The following is a 14,650-nucleotide window of genomic DNA, read 5'->3' on the forward strand; positions in this document are numbered from 1 at the left end:
TTTTGTCAAGTGAAGCTTGCAATTCTTCATGAAATTTGCTGTTTTCATAAGAAAGGCAATTATGTTTCATTTTCTGAGTGTTTGAGTGTACACAGTGTGTGCGTGACTGTGTTTTTGACTGTGACGGGGGAAATTCCAGTGTCTAGGGGACCTAATGAATGGGTCGCTTATTTCTTGTTTTGCCATCATTTGAAAATATTTCCCCTCTTCAAAGTCCTGCTACGATGAAATTCTCTATTGTCTGTAACATTAGAAACGATTCTGATTTGTTCTTAAACTTATTACGCACCCACACTCGGAGATCATCATGAGGCAGGAATAAAAAGCTTACCAAAAGTACATTTGGTTACTTGCGCCCAAATGACATACTGTATGTGTTCAGGGTCCAGACACACGACCGTGACTAATGATAAAGATGTTTCCAAACTCCTGTGGCTACTTGAGATGAACAGGATAAGACAGGCGGAATCATTTAAACCCCAGTTGAGTTTAGATGGACCAACTCTACATATTGCCTCAGTGATTTTGGTCATGATTATCTGTCTAACTTAAACTCAATTTATGAGCAAAACTAGGGTGCCGAGCAGCAAGATTCTGTTTGTTCCAGCAGTGGAAACACAGTTAATTAATCTAACATATGAAAATGTTCAGTGAAACAATGTTTTTTTTTCTTTGTACAAAATGTTATTCCCCAAACACTGGAAAGAAGCGTGGATATTTTGGCTGCAGATTTGTGACATCTTTTACCATTCCAGTAAAGGTCTGTTCTATTCTAGCAAATGTTAAGGCAAAATTACAGCAAGGAATGGGTAGACTTGCAGTATACAGTAGAGCAGTGTTTCCCAACCCTTACTGAGCCAAAAAACATATTTTATAAAACAAAATTCTCACGGCAGACCACCAAACAAAAAGTCCGAACTGGACAGGACAGGATAATTATCCAGCTTCTGACATCTAATGGAAGAGCATTTATTTAGTCTGCCAGTTGCTGTATGTTTATATCGGGGTTAGTAAACAAATAAATGACCTAAATGAATAATAATGAAAACAAAAGCAATTTAAAATTATTTGTCCACAAGGTTTATTATAAATAATTTTAAAATCCCTTTTATTTTAAAGTTTTGACAGTGTCACGTATAGTAAAACGTTTTAATTGTGATGCCGATTTATTCATGTTTAAATGCTCCGGAAAATAGCCAGTGTTGTACACAATTAAGGTGATACAATGCCCGGTAATACATACGTGTGATTCTGTATATGATTTCTCTAGCCATGGTCTCGTAAATGATGGTATTATGAGGGGTATTTATTCAAGTCGGATGGACTGCCCCTGCTGTAACAAATATATATATATATATATATATATATATATATATATATATATATATATATATATATATATATATATATATATATATATATATATATATATATATATATATATATATATATATATATATATATATGTGTGTGTGCGTGTGTGGGCGTGTGTTTGTGTGTGTGGAGAGAGGGAGAGCAAGGGAGAGCGACAGATTCCACTGTACAAAAAGTTCAATACAATAGGCCTATACTCTTGTAGGTCGTGGCGCACCGCCAGATTGACATGTTCACACAAGTCAGAAGTGCTCCACGGACGTCAACAGCTGACTTTAAGCCACCGTTTCCACAAACCTATCCAAAAGCTTCCATCCTGTTTTGAAAAATGGAAAAATATGTACAGCCCAGTTAGTTTTTCCTGTTCAAATGTGACATTTAACTAACTTTACCAGATGGGCATGATTTTTTCCTCCCATATTAATATCCTGACTCATCTTGATAGGTAATCCATGAAAACTGAGATGTATTTCCTAACCTATCCAAAAGCACTGTTTTGTTTATGTGAAAGCATGCATAAAGGTGCAAATGAATTGACCTTTGTGGTGTGATTTAGACATGTAATGCTTACTTCCAAAATGTTTCTTTTGAGCAGACCAGCACATTGCAATGGTGCCAGCACTTTGCAGTCTGCTCCTCTCATCAGAACCAGGAAGCCCAAGGTAACAGCCGAATGTTTACTTCTTCAACAGGACTTGTGTGACATATTGAGGCCATCAGACAATGAGTGGGCATCAAAAAAAAATGTGCCCCAGAAAATAAATTGGAAGATGAAAGAAAATGAAAGCGGGATAAGAAGGACACAAGTCTAATCAGTCAGCGTTAAGATGGCTCCTGTGTCTTTAATTTCCCCACTTCCAGAAAAGTTAAACAGTCTGCACTGTAAATGGGCTGAACAACCACGATGTGTGTTTTGAGGGCCGTAATGATGATGATGTCAGTGAGTCCCAGTTAGTCCAAACATGATGTGATGAGCAATACTTCCGCTGGCTACATTACAAAATTCTGGATTTATAAGAAAAATATAAATAAAACAAGACTGGTTTAAAAAAAAAAAAAAAAGTTCATTGAGGCCAGGCAAGAATTAAAAAAAAAAAAACCGTAACAAAATCCGTTCATCCATTTTCTATAGCGCTCGTCTTCATCAGCCTGATGGATGAGAGGGAGAATATCCAGTACTAACAATCATTCACACTCATATTGACCCAAACCCCCTCAATTGACATAATATGTGTGCTTACGAAATGTGAAAGGAAGCCAGACTACGCAAAACAAGCAAACTCCACACTGCCTATTTGAGCAGAGAAGAGAACTTGAAAAATTGTGAGGTAGACGTTCATTGACGTGCCAACAATTAGATCATTGCATTTAGTATGCCCAATTAACATAAATATGGCGAAAAAAAACGTGATTATTTTTTAGAATTGTACAAGAAATAAAGTCAATGCAAACTGGTCAGACAACCCTAATTTTTACCTATTTTGGTTCAATCAATGTAAATTTAACATTTTAAATTCAACTTTTGTGAAAGAAAAATCTATTGATAGCCCGTGTAAATCTTGATTCAATGGTACAATTAAGTAGTTAGTAACGATTGTTAACTCATCTTGTAAACCTCCTTCTTATTCATCATTCTGCTACTAGCGTCCAAGCTCGCAAGTTCAAAATTCCTGATTTTTAAAAATTTATTGAATTTTTTATTCAATTTATTTATCAGCCCAAATACAATACAAAAGGTAGATGCATATAACAGCAACTGAGTTTTGTACAGAGAGTTTCACATTCTTTTGTTGGCAAACTAATGAACTCTTTTGAGTTCTTTTTTTTTAAAGTAAATCCAAAATAAGTGTTATATCCCTCCTTTCATTTCTCTAGACGAGAGCAATAGATGAATTGGTGAAGGTACAGATAGATGGATGCAAAACTCATGAAAAAGGATCATGGATTAGTTTGAATATTTCATAGGTAACAGTATATGCACGTAGTTTGTTTGTTTGTTTTTTTGTTTTTTCAAAAAGGGGGATATAATGTTTACATCCGTCATGAGTCACACAGATTGTCAGAATAAATGCGTTCATCAGTCGTCAATCAGAAATATGGATCCCGCAGAAGAAACCATAATTGTAATTTGGGAAACCCCGATGTAAGGTTAGGAGAAGGTCACTTTATTGTATCCATCTGACAAGATTCATGTTTTGAATAAACAGTATGATCACATCAGCCAAGCTTCCTCCAGCATCTTTTAAGTTCTCGATTACGGAGTTTTGTCAGGTATAGCCTTCTCTTTGGTCAAGGTACAAACACTATATACATTCATCGAGACAGTTTCTCACATGTTGTGGTGCTGTCATTCCTAAATGCATTAACTTCTTGTTTCCCTCAAAATGATGCACAAAACCATGAATATTACTACTGAACTATTTTTCTGACTGTTATTAGATTGTACTATGGTACACAGTGAATATAAAAAAGACTATATTTAGGCCCATTCTGAACAGACTATGATGTTGATAGTAAAATTGACATATAAATAGGGTAAAATATTAAAAGGGAGTAAAAAACTGATTTCAGACCAGGCCCACAAAGAAGAGAGCTCGATAGGCTCGAGTATACCCGCAACCCTCGTAAGGATAAGCAGTCAAGATAATAGATCATTTTGTTCAACACAGAGGCGCCAGCTTTTACAGTGTGATTAGTGTGTCCCCACCAAGGGTACGTGAGCACATAGCCGGATGTATGTAGAAACTCATATTGTAAAGCTCAAATGACAAATAAATCAAGAATAAAATAATAATCAATACAACATAATAAATAAATATATGAAATAATAAAAAAACAGCACACTAAGGCTGTGAATATTATTCTTTTACGGGGGACTCATTTGAAAGTGTTAAAGAATTTGTTTTAAAAGTTATAATAATTATATACTGTATAACGCAGGTTGGTTCAATGTCAATAATTATATTACTGTTGATGCACTTACAAATTAAAGTATGTACTTGCACCATGCGACCGCAAGAAAATTTCACCAGCACGCACAGTAAAGTGGGACGTATTTGCAGGTCAATCGGTCGCATTGTTGAGCTTTGTTAAATGTATCGTAAAATGTGGAAAAGGTGCAAAAGAGAAAACTATGATCCATTATTTAGAACCTAAAAGATGCCGCTGGCAAACTCGGCTGATATGAACGTGAACTTGTTTAGGACACCGACTCAATCAGTCATCAAAATCTGCTTTACATCATGGTAATTTTCCACCTCCCTTCCTGTTTGCTGTATGCCGCGTTTTGCCGTATTCCCTGTGGAATGTACGCAAAACGCAAGTCTGTGACTGACATGCTGTCATCACTGTTTGGCTGGAGAAAGAATAAGACAGAACACAGAAATGGTAAATAATATGGATTTGTTGAATGCATATGTAAATCCAGTTTAATAAATCCGAAAAGAAAAAAAAAATGCAGAATGAGAGCCAAGGCGGCGTATGCCTGAATGGTAGACATGTAAATATGTCAGAAAAAAAAAATGGCAATGACAACCACAAGTTTAAATTCTGTCCAACAACGTTATGTCTGTCAAAAAGCAACTGTTCCCAGTTTTGCTCAATTGTATGGAAATTGTCCTTTGTCCTTATTGCATCAGAAAATTGAAGGAGACTGGTAGGAGGAAAGGCACTAAAAAGTATTTATAAGATTAACGCATGTTCAAGAAGTACATACTGTTTTTCACTGTTCCAACTAAATGCAAGGAACGAAATACAGTGAAGTGCCTTTAATTTACTGTCGAACCGAAATCTTCAGTTAGCGTTTCAAACTAAAATCAACTTAGTTGAGTGCCGTGACTCTGTTATGTCGCGTCCGGTGAAATAGTTAACGCTTCCCACAGGTTCACACAATTGCATATCCTAATGTATATGCAATTCTGTGACCCTGTTGCCCACTTTTTCCTTACTCAACTCATCTCATTTTTACATAAAGTTGGCGGGAAAAGCCTCCAGCTCACCCATGACTAATAAGGACAAGATGTGAAAAGTGGATGAAAATCCAACGTAAGTTTTAAAGCGGATAGTGTTTGTTTTTCTTGTGTTTCCTTTTTCAGTATTAGTACATAAACTATTGTGCATAGTCTATTGTTTTCAAGACCCCAATGCAGACATAACACCCCTCCCCTCCCCCTAAAAAGAAAATGTGGTGTAACTTTGGGCCATGGGAAAAATGTTATACATCCATGATGCATGTTTTTTGTCTCTCATCCCTGTACTTTTTGAAATCATGTTTGTAAGCTCACCGCTTTTGCTGTGGCTTTACATCAATTTGTTTCCGAGTTGGAATCAATTACTCGTCATCGTCTTAGAGTCAACATTTGGAATCTCAAGCTTTTTTTTTTTTTTTTTTTTGTCAGCGTACAACCACCGCATCACAGGGAGGATTTATAGGGTCGAGTGTGGGAGCGTGGAGCAGACTGTCATGGACTCATATGTCACGCAGCCCTTCGAAACTGTACATCACTTTTCCCACACAATAGGAGATCATCCCACACATTGTGCTATACTGCACTTCTCTCTGCCAGCCATAAATGCACAGTCCTTGGTGGTCAAATACAAAATAGAGAATTTTTTTGGCCAACGATGACGCACCTGTTAAATCTGCATCAATAAAGTAATGACTGCTAGCGTGACTTCTGCCTCGATCCAGCAAATATAAAACACACATGCATGATTAGCGTTGCCTAAAGCAACATGGCAGTCTTCAACATCAGTCCTCAAATGCAAATCCAACTTTCTGTTGTCATTCTGTCAAGTCAACGGTCCCGAAATTAAATTTAGAATGCCAGTGATTTATGCAGTGCGGCATAAGATACAGATTTCAAGCCAAGAACTCGGTTGTAGTCTTCTTCCTCTCACTTTCATAAATCAGGGAATAGCAACAGTCAACGTTCAGCTGTGTTTTCTTTGCATTTCAAAAAAGAATTATTTTCAGAACATTAGGGAGGGTGCTAGAAGTTCTTGCCCCCCATCCTAGCCCAATCCTCAGCTAGGATGCTCGCAAAGTGGCTGATACTACACAAGGAGCAGATGAATTCAAGCATATTACATAAAGTTTAAACTCCTTATATGGGAATGTATCAACTAAAAATAAAAACTTGCCCATGATAAATAAGATTATTGTCAATAAAATATGTACTGTATATATGCATATAGAAAACTGTATTCTTTTTAACATTAACATAAGAAAAAAGCAATATAATTTGATGTTCAACAACTGTTAACTACTTTTTACAGCTTTTATACAGGTGTTAATGTGGTGTGATGTTCAACAACTGTTAACTACTTTTTACAGCTTTTATACAGGTTGCAGGTTATTCCAAAGCATAAACAAACTCTCAAGTGCATCAAAGTGCCTGAAATTAAAAAAAAAAAAAAAAAAGCCAAGTCTATTTTATTGCAGTTTTACTTCATGTGGCAAAACCAAAGGGGGTCCACCCCACTATTTAAGAACGGACTTACGGACTTTCACTTATATAGCGTTTTTCTACTTTGTGTCGACATTTCGACATGGTTTCGATGGTCGGGGGATCGAACCCACAGAGACGAGCACTCTACCACCGAGCCATGCCGGTCCTTTAAGAAGGACTGGTTTAACTAAAGACTGAGAATTTTTCATCGGTAGGAATGTAAGTGATTGTTTACTGGTATATGTGTGGATGGATGGATGGATGGATGGATATACATTACAGTACTGCAGATCTTGCTATAGCATGACCAGTCATTTGACTTTAAGTGTACTGATTAATGACCTATACTTAAATGTGCAATGTGTTTTTGTTCAAATGAAAGAAACGCAAAGAAATCTGTTGTTTCAACATCTGTAAACTAGAGCCTATTTCCCATTTTTAGAGGTGTAGTTTACATTCACACAGAAGGAATTAGATGTAATGCAATATGTCAATCATTAGGAATATGAGGGATGTTTCGTGTAGAAACGCAACCACATGTCTGGATGAAGTATGCTAGAAAAACAGAGTGACACCCAAAACTGAGAGGTGGAGGCATGAGAAAGAGTGAAGTTGTTTTCTTAACATCCATCTGACAACTACGCCCACTTGACGTGCTTGCATCTTACCCCATCTGATATTTCATCAAGACTGTGACAATTTGAGGGAAAAGGCTCCAAATGGAATGGTGCCTTAAACTAAAGCGAGAATTTGGATTTAATCAAAGTATTTTCAAACTTCCATTGTTTCCATTCAAGCAGAATTTTTCATAACATTTAGCTGATGAACGAAAGGTCTGGCTTCTCTTCTAACCATGAAGATGATGATGCACGGCCATATATGGTGTTCATGCTGCTGTTTTTCTGAGCTTTCTGAACTGATATTTCATTAATCTCTTAATGACACTGTTTCGTGAAATCTGAACTTTGTTTCTAAATACAGAATGTATGATTGAAGATAATTGCTGAAATTGGACAAATGCTTGGAACTGTATAGTATGTAGTATTCAGTTGTGGAGATATGGCGTTAAAATATTTTCCGGCATTCCAATTTTGAATTTTCTCTGTTATTTTGACTACGCGAGAAGGTAACACAGCAGACAAGCCCACTGACAGAAGACCGGTTAACACGCAACCTAGTTAGTGTATAGTGCCTCTCATCATGGCATGGAAAGTCCCGCGCTGACCCAATCATGGGATATATTCCAGCCGCCAGAGGCTTTAAATGGCTGTATTTTTGTGTCTGCAGCATGTAAGAATGTGTAGGCATGAGAAAAATCCCAGATGTAGTGTTATTTCATTGACAGGTGACCGCTGAGTGAGGAGTCACTTCAGCGCATTCGTCAGACAAGCCCACAACCTTTGACAATGGAAATCAGTCCTTTATTTTGTCATATTTTTCAGTCCTCATTTTATATACTTGCAGTTTTATAATCACTAAATGAGGCAATGTCTGTTACTAACACTCTTTGTGTGTAGAGAGTCGAATCTGCATGACATTTAATTTAGCTTTAGAGCTACTTTAAGATTTACTGATCATTTTTGAGCATTCAGAATGGACGGTCGTATTGTAGTGTGATCAAGTATAACAAATCGAGTGAACTCGGGTCACATAGCCAATAAAGGCAACAAATATGATGCAATAATAATCTTGTATATTATTTAATCTCGTTATGTTTTATCATTTTTTTACGCATGTCAGTTCTCCAAAAACAAATGCCAATAGTAAAACAAAGCACATTATTAGGAAGAAAATTAGACTGTGGTTCTGAAAATGGCTGATGATGTGCTGCATTATTGATACACATCATCACAAACTGGACGACCGTATCGATCATTCACTTAGGTGCTTCTGATGCTCCCGGTGGGCGCATAACATTGTCAGACTGGATTCAAGCACCATTCCCGACCTAAACATACGGTAAAATGGGTTTCATGTGTGTTCGAAACTGAAAATAGACAAACGGGCAACACAAGGAAAGCAAGTATGACAACTTGAGTCAAGGTTAAGATTGGGTTAAGGCAATAAACCAATGGCTGAGGTTTAGAAACAGAGGAGTTTCTCTAAACATGTGGAAAGCCACTGGTCATGGATGAAGAAGACAAACTTTTGTCTTAAAACGAAATGTGTTTTCTATAAAATGCTTCCTGGAAGAAGCGCTGGACATTGAACCAAAGTCAGCAAACTTTCAGGCTGATGTAAATACCCAGTCCTTCACAAATACTGCTGTTGTGGTTCAAGACTAGTATTTTGAGTCATACATACTACAGTATATTTCCATGTCAATCAAATGTGTGCCTTGACCTTTCTATAATCTCTGTTAAAGTGAACCTGCAGACGGTTGGAGATTAACATATTTTATATGCACCAAATTTTCTTTTACATACACATTTACAGTACAGGGTGACCCCAGAAAAAGGTAATATTTGAAATGCATATCGCTAGACATGAACAAGTGGCAACACTGCGCAAAAGTGGCCTTGAACAAGTAAATACTTTGCCATTTTCAAGATTCGAGAGTTTTATTGTCATATGCTTAGTAATACCAAAGAATGAAATTCTTACTCTGTTCACTTGCCCGAGTAGACATACATAATCTAGCAAGTAGCAAGTTAGGCAATAAAACAAAAACGAAAAACAAAAACAAAAAAAACAAAAATAGAGCAATAAGGGCAGTAATAATGAGACACTAATAAATGAATAGAGTTACATTCTGAGCATATTATGGAGTAGATTGAGTGGAAGAAACGGTATATATATGAGGAAGATATTGCAAAATACCATTTAGCGCAAATATTATGTATTTAGCAGCTTTCCTGCACTGTGTAGGGTTGTAAGGTACAGATTAGTGTGTGAGGGATTTGCGCAGAATCCAGATGGCCTGTGGGTAGAAGCCATTTGCAAACCTGGCAGTCCTGGCCCTTCAGCTCCTGTAGCATCTGCCTGATGGCAGCAGTTCAAACAGATTGTGTTGTGGGTGAGTATTGTCCCTGATGATGTTGTGTGTCCTCTTTAGAACCCTGGTGTGGGAAATGTTCTGCAGTGAGGGGAAGGCTGCTCCACAGATGTGCTGTGAGGTCTTGATCACATGCTGAAGAGCCTTCCTGTCTTGTGCTGTACAGCTGCCATACCAGACTGTGATGGAGGTGGAGAGGACATTTTGAATTGCACATCTGTAGATGTTGTTGAGAATGAATCAGTGGAACGGACATCAGCATACGATAGCCATAAAAATGTTTTAAAAATCGGTGATAGTTTGACAGCTGCGCAGCGGGATTTCCGATGTTTTTACAATTTAAAGACGTGATGGTTCTGTTCCATCAAAACATGCAATAAAATGCAATAAGAATAAAATTAAAAATGCAATAAAATGTTGGATTATTAACTTTGAGGAGACTGGATCTGCTCTTAAGAGAAACCAACAGGATGACCAAGAAGTGCTTGTACTCCATGGAACATTGATGTTGTACGCAGCTCTGTCTTACGGAGCCTAAAGCATTCAATTCATAAGATAAAAATTTTTGAAAGAAAATGTTTTAAATTTAAAGTTTTTCTTCCATCATTTTTGGTTTTGTAGTATTGTTAAAAAGTTCAAAAGTTACCCTGCACATACGCTATTGAGTTTATGCCTACAGATCAACTTGGTTAGTCAAAATATTTCTATTTGGCACCCTCCTTTTTATTTTTAATGTGTTTCATATCATTTTCGTATCACTTTGTTTGCTCAACTCTTTAAACAGCAATCAATTCAATCAATCAAGCAATTCTGTAGACGTCTGATTTCCATTTGTTGCTGGCTTTATTTGTTACTGAAGAATTGAAGAACCAGTCCCAGAAAAATCCATGGAAGCCCAGGCCGTGTCATTACCTCATCTGAGTTTCAAAGAAAATCTACATGAAGTTTAGATATCATTGTTCCATTTGGTGTTCGATTCATGCATTTGTTCTTACCAGATGTGTCTGTGTCTGCGTTTGATTCACTAGCATCCAGGCGGTCATGGAGTTGCCCACCATGAGTAATACGCTACAGGGGCTGATAAAACGGAAATGTTAGTGGGTTTTCTAATGAAATGAAATTATGTTATGAATGCTGAGTTGCCTTGATCATCATAGCTCAACAATTCCTGTGGGTGAACTGTACTAGTTGGGCTCAGATTATGCCTGTTTTTAAATTCCTCATGGTGATTGCTTGTATTTTCAGGAAATTCAAGTGAGGAATGAAAACTTGGAAATGCTTTTGTCTCCCCAGATTTATTTTTGGTTAGTTGAGATTTCACAACACGTGTGAAATGACTACAAAACGTTTCCCGCAACCTTTGCTTCTCTCCATGTTTTTCATGTCGACACCATTCTTGTGTCATGTTCAATCAGAAGTGAAATCCTTGCCAGAGCAAGCAAAAATGTGAACTCATCCTGTGTTACACCAAACTAACATAACCCATTCTAAAATCAATGGATAAATTCCTTTCATACTGTATAATATAGGAATGCATCAAAAATACACGTACCTAAAATTTTCAGCCAAAATGGCAAAAAAATGCACTACAGGCAAGCCAAAAAAGATCTACCAAGAAAGCTGAAGAACATCACGTCACATGCCAACACTATGTTGCGAAGGCCAACTTCAATAAAAAGACATCAATGGACATCAATGCAATGCAGTAGAAGGCAATCACTTTGACATTTTCCTTTGTGGCTGTGGTCGCGAAGTGGCTAGCTTGAGTCCTCGCAACTTGTGACGTTTTATTGGGGTCATATCAGAGCGCCACCAACATCAACACTAAATCATATTCAGCCACTAATTAAGGATGCTAAGAAGCCACTAATCAATTACTCTGTCATTGTATGAAATAGCACAGGGGTCCCCAAAATTTTTATCACCACAGACTGGTCAACGCTTGAGATTTTTATTGTGGACCGAGGGGGGTCTTCGCATGGGCAATATAAAGTGCATATAAAATATCAGCTCACCATTAACGATAAACGAATGGGAGTCCTCAGCTTGCTTGAGTCTCAAAAATACTTTTTAGGCCGCCGGCTCAAAATGTACCAAACTGTACAAGAACATATAGCTGAATTATAAATGCTATTTATTTCAATATAAAACATTTGCAAACCTTTGCATATGCTAGCATATACCAAAGGGAAATATCTGGCACAAATAAAAATGCTAACAAGCTAAACGCATACAAGGCAGCATTTTATAACATGCTGAAGAAAATAATTACATAAATAAATTAAACATTAACATAAACATTAGCTTTTATTCACAGTCACATGTTGTTGGATCAACAAACAATAATTTTGGGCTTATTATAAATGACAACATTCTAAAAAGTACAAATTACAGATACTCTTTGGCCAGATTTCACAGAGGGACTAAACAACGTGTGCATCACCGACAGTGACGGCTCTTAATTGAAGCCACAAAGTCCTTCCTCACAACCAAATGTAATATCAACAACGGCCAGGGGCAGCGCTAAAAAATAGATCAAGCTAAACAAACCACAAGTAAAAGAACTGTTAAAGGATAAAAGAAATCAGTTCCAAAACATCATTATTTCGGGTGTGGCCCATGCGGCCCAGTACCAGTTGACCCACGGACCGTTGAGAACCGGCGGTTGGGGACCTCTGATATAGCACAAGTCTCCAGAGTGAGTGCTACCTGCTAACTATTTATGCAGTGCATGTTTTGCATGCAAACAGTCATTTCAAACTAAGACAGAAAAAGACTCTGTCCATATAATGTGGATTTTACTTTGTATATTGAGGAATGATGTGGGTGAATAACATTAAAGACGAAAAATCGCAGCACATAAATTTAGCCTCCTTTAAACAAGCGTTAAAACACAAGAACAATATTCAGAGCTGGAGAGTACACTTTAATTTTATTTTAATTAAATATTTAGACCTGTGTAGGACACTGCTTGTGATGTCTGTTCCTGAAGTCAATAATCTGCCACAAGACAATGTGCTAAGAAAGTTATGGTTTTCAGCCAAGCTTCTCTCATTTTCAGTTTAGGCCAAACATGTTCATTTTGGTACAGCCTTTGTATATTAAGATGAATAGCGTCATCAGTGTCATGGTGTCTTCAGATCTCCTACTGTTGTTTAAAATATGGTTTGGGTTGGTTTCATTGTGTTACATACGTTCTATCATTGGTGAAGACATTTGGTATTCATACAGTTTGCTGACTTTTAAACTGGCCACTAGTAGTAGTAGAAGTTTAGGTGGTTAAGAGAAGTAGCTATATGTGGTCTTTTACTGTAGATGTTGCGCCTTTCGACTAGTAAGTTTTGTTGTTCCAAATTATGTTCCTTTTTTAAATGTTGATTCCTGCTTGACTAAACCATCCAGTTCTGAGCTGGAAATGACAGCAAAAACCACTGTGCTCTGATTGATTTCTGGTAAAAAGCCTTCTTTGATGATTAATCATTCATCATCTTGGCTCAAGGGTCTGACTGCAGCGCATCATTATCACAGTTGTACTGTTTCTGACAGCCCTCTAAGACATGAAGTCACTCAACAAGTCAAGTTAGAGAAGACAAATTAAAGTGGCAGTTGATGAATTTGAGTCAGTAAGCGATACTGCGAGTCAGGCAACATATCATGTTTTGTGATGTTGGCCACTATAGTCACCTCTCATTCTCGGGGCGTGAACACACACTTAATTAAAAAGCAACATGAACCACATGTAAACAATTAGCTTCAGGATGCTTGTAAAGTACGTTTGTGTGGGTTGTTCTCATCAGGCAGGAATGAAGCGAAAGACCATTTAAAGCGATGAAAAATGAGTGTGGCGACGCACTCATGCAAACGTATTAAAAATGTACGGTCTTTTCTAAGGTCTGTAGCAAAAAAATCCACCCTTTTTCACTACATGCATTAGTTTTTTGGTGCAGTTTTTATGCCACATCTCCTTCCTGAAGTAATCCAAAGTTGCTGGTTTTTTTTTTTTTTTTTTTTTTGACTAGCCTTGGGATTGGCCATACTAAATAGTAAGTCACCAAGGCAAACTAAAATTTTAGGAATTGGGGAATCATTTGGGCCAAAATCTAAAAACCAATAAACATTTTGATTGCATTGGGCGTTTTTCTTCTGCTTTTTTTCATCTGTCTTTTTTTTCTCCAAATGTACAAAGATGAATGTGCAACCCATTTATTCATCTGTAATACAAACCCGTTTGTCGTCAGAGCAACAGTATTATTGCTGTAAAGAAATCCCAAATTCTCTTTGTAGCCAGACAATATGATCCATGAAAGTCCATCAATGTCATCAGTTGAAGGGTTAAACAAGATGGCCTCTGACGCTTAGCAGTTTATAAGCACGATGTTGGCCTCACAAAGACATGTTGTTGGCTGTGGTTGTTCTTCACAGCATGTCTCCCCAACCAGCCAGCTATTGTCAGCAACACTAAAAGCCAGGGCCATAAAAGGAGCTGCTGACCCAAAATACACAGATTTTGAAATCCATAAATTCCTCAGCAGAAACTATATCCTGAAGTCTTCGAAGTTTTGAACAAACATCAGTTGAGGCCAAAAGAAACTTTCTCTATCAGTGATATCACGAGCAAGAAGCCTGACTTGTTTTCTAGTCTATAGTCTGTGCAAGGCATGAAATAGTGTTCAGAATGTGGAAAAAGAAACTAAATGTAGCTCAAAATGAGGATCAAGAAGTGATAAATGACTGACTTCATTGATACAGCCCTGTACCATTTCCTCCACAGTTAAATTAGGTAATTCCATGACTGCTAACAAAGGTTGTTTTGGCATTTCCCAACCGATCT

This window comes from Hippichthys cyanospilos, chromosome 3 (assembly GCF_059441005.1).
Source record: "Hippichthys cyanospilos isolate Australia breed blue-spotted pipefish chromosome 3, RoL_Hcya_1.0, whole genome shotgun sequence".
Lineage (NCBI taxonomy): Eukaryota > Metazoa > Chordata > Actinopteri > Syngnathiformes > Syngnathidae > Hippichthys > Hippichthys cyanospilos.